This window comes from Paramormyrops kingsleyae, chromosome 15 (assembly GCF_048594095.1).
Source record: "Paramormyrops kingsleyae isolate MSU_618 chromosome 15, PKINGS_0.4, whole genome shotgun sequence".
NCBI lineage: Eukaryota > Metazoa > Chordata > Actinopteri > Osteoglossiformes > Mormyridae > Paramormyrops > Paramormyrops kingsleyae.
Window position 1 is genome coordinate 29,805,033 of NC_132811.1, and position 3,616 is coordinate 29,808,648.

Below are 3,616 nucleotides of genomic sequence, written 5' to 3' on the forward strand. Positions count from 1 at the left end.
CAGGGCTTGTTGAAGCTCTTCATTGAGTTTATGTGTGTCATCTTCTATGGTCTCCTCCCCCTCTGGGGATGGGGTCCTCTTTTGCTGGAGTTCTTGCTCCAACTTCTCGATGCGATCTTGTGCTTGGATAGCATCTTGATGACTCTCAGCCAGTAGTCTTCGGGTGTCTCCATCCCGTTGCTCGAGGATTTGCACCTGTTCCTGGAGGCGGGAGGTTTCTTCTTCACCCATCATCAGCCTGGCTAGAAGCTTGTGTGCTAGGGAGCCGAGTACTTTGGTTAGCTCTTTGCTCCCGGGCTTCTGAGTAGGGGGCGTGGCCATGAGTTCAGCAATGTCCTCATCAATTTGGTCCATGCCTTTTCCCTGTATGAGCTCCGTGTGACCGGGCAGGAAATTGCCAGTCATGACGTCCAGCCAGGTGCCTAAGGCTTTCCATTGGTCCAGGGGGCTTTCTCTGTGGGCCATAGTGACTTGATTAACTGAAGGGTGACACTAGAGGTCTGTTGCTCTCAGACGGGTATGGGCTAGGCGGGTGGCCTGCTACCTGAAACTGAGGTGACAAATCAAAGAAAGAAAAAGAAAACAAATAGGACTAGGGCCTGTCAATGGGTAACAGGGCGGGTGTATTGAACCACGAAACTGGTTACCCAGACAAAATAAATAAAGAAAAGTTGTTCCCTGTGAGCGTCTGTGGTAGGAAGAAGAAACGACAGCTAAGTCTGGAAGGAGTCACACCACCGGCTGTGTGTGTGACTACTGATGGGCTGTCAAGAGAAAGAAGGGAAGTTGGGGGAACAAGGAGAATTTCCAGCAGCAATAGCAGTGGGACCGCGTTCAAAACCTGGCTTGCTGTTGCAGATCAGATTTAACCAGAAGAGGGAAAATTGGAAGGTTCTGTTCTGCTTGCCTTTATGCGGTGTGTCGCGGTGTTAAGCTATTTACTGGAGTGGAGGGGTTTGAATGCTGTCAGGTGTCTCTCCCGGACCAGGCACGTCCCACAGCTCAATCTTAGCCAAGCAGGCCCGAGCCCGGCTCCCACTCCCCCGATCCCCAGCAATGTCAACTTGGAAAGGGCGTGTTCTGTACGCACAACTGAGACAACCCAGGTGGGGCTCAGCTTATTGGGCGCACTGCCTGGCCCTGACTCGAACAAGAGACGGCGCAACGGCACTCGGGTGTCACCCAACCGATTGAGAGTCCAAGCTAGGGCTGTTCTCCTGAACTTTGCCCTAGACGAGGTCCTGCTCAAACTTGTAATGACCTCCCGAGATACCTGCCAACCTTGCCCTTAATGAGTCAGTGGGTGCAGCCCAGCTGGCGCGCTTTTGGGCATCCAATTGCTGAGAACTTCCCTTTCAGTTCTGACAAACTGTAAGATCGCAAGCAGTGACAGCAGCAACTCGGACAAGCTCCACCAATTAGAGCGGATGGTAAACACCCAGTACCGGAAAAGCTTGACTGATCACACTCAGAACCCCAACCGCTGCCTGAGGTGGTAGGGCAAGTAACTGATTTATTATTATTGATTTTATGTATTTAATTCAAACCCTTGCATAAGTCCTTGTGTGGGGGAAGGGAGCAATTAAAATCATAAAATGTGAAAAGCCCAAATTAAAATGAAACAGGGAAAGGAAAAGTCAAATTAAATCAAATGAGATTCTAATTAATTTATCATAAACACAAGTTGATTGTGTAACAATTAACTAATTAGATGCCACCAAGTTACATAAAAGTAGTCCTATGGTTGACTTCTGCTCAGAGTACAATGCCGTTGGATCCAATTCAGTGTTTTCGGAGCTGACCACTAGAGGCGCAATTTAAATGGCGTAGCACTCCTATGGTTGACCCCTAGAGGCGCGATCCAAAATGGCGTTGTACTTCTATGGTTGACGCCTAGAGGCGCAATCCAAAATGGCGTGGTACTTCCAGGCCGGCCCACTAGAGGCTCTATGGGGTGTTACTCCCTCGGTGGGAGGCGTTTGTGACCCCTGCAGTGGCGTCGGGGCAGGCCTGCGGCCTTATCCGACCCAGATGTGATTACGGTGGCGTTCGTGGACGGCACTCGTAATCGAGGCGATCGCTAGACAATGCTGGTTTGCCAATGCTAGAAAATCGACCTTTAATGCAAGCACACTATGGTCTGCGCGGTGCGCGGCTTAAGACCTCTGAACCTTACTACGACAGCAAGGCGGCGCTTGCCTTTTGGCGACGGATCCAAGCAGCGAGTGTGCTGTCGCGTCACGTCGCGAATGGTGCTTATACCACGGCGGGTTTTCTGCACCAGACTCCCGTTAAATAACACACACACCCTCCGGCTATTTGCCCGTGGTGGCGTTAAGCTTGCTCTTCTCTAAAGCAGGCACAAACGTGTGAGTAAGAGGATAGTTAGCTACGCTATCGGTCTTAACTCAGGGAGTCTTAGCACAACAGAATTCAGGTTAGAAACTCGTAACGGGAATTCCTGTTGGCTAATTTAGAGATCTCTGGCAGGATGTTAGAGACGGAGAACCTCGTCCGAATCTATCCTGGAAACAACGCACTATACCTGAGAATCTCGTCAGATATAGGATAAGCGTTTACTGCAGTTAAGAAAACGAAACCTAAAATAAAATGCTTAAATAAAACGCAAAATTTAAACAAACTACTACTAGTAAGGCACAGTAGGGAACCCGCGTAGTTCCGTTCTGATGCCTTTGACTGCGGTTCGCTCAATCGTCAACCAATGCAATCCGTTAACAGTAATGCCTATTCGACTGTCTGCTTGTAAAAGTTTAAATTTTGTGCTCACAATAAGTTTAAATCGGTGCCCGCAATTCTCCACCAATTATGTAGGAATTGAACAGCTCAAATGGGGATGGTTTCCCACCAATGTTCAGGGGAATTGATTATGAATTAATTAATTATTAATTCATACACAATTAAATAGGGAATATTAGGTTTGAGTTGTTGTTCCGATATCACAGTCTTTATATTAGTCCCACTTGGTAAAGATCTGGATGATTTAAGTCCAGAATGTGAATGGAATTCATTCGTTGGTATCACTACTCAGTCTAAGATAGCTGCCCGTCCACCGGGTTAGCTTCTTTCTGTAACCTAGCGATTCAGCTCTTGGCCAAAGAGAGAGTCTCGCGATACTTGAGGACGCGAGTGGGACTTCAAAGCTCAGTAACGGGATTCAGACCAATAAAGTGACTTATTGTAAGCACAGAGAGGGAGATTTAAAATGTGAACAGCATGCGTTTATTCTAATACTACACTAAAACAGGACAAACATTACACATAACCTAATACATACAAACACAATAACGGAATTACGGAAAATGGATTTACAGTAGGAAACAGTGATAAGCTTTGATTAAATACTGTTCTGCAACGGCAAGCCTAGGATCTAAACAGGCAACCCAGATTTCGGCGTAGATCAGCCGGTACTAGTTGCCTATTAGAGAGTTGTCGGTGAGTTTACGTGATTGCAGCGGGGATCAGCTTTGTCTTTTGTTGAAACTCGCGGCGAAGAGGCTTCGTAGTTTCGATGGTAGATTTAATCTTCTCCGCGCGTAGTTTCTCCCGCAGTCTTGGATTGGAGGCTTTACGTTTTCTTCTCCTTTTTCGATGACAT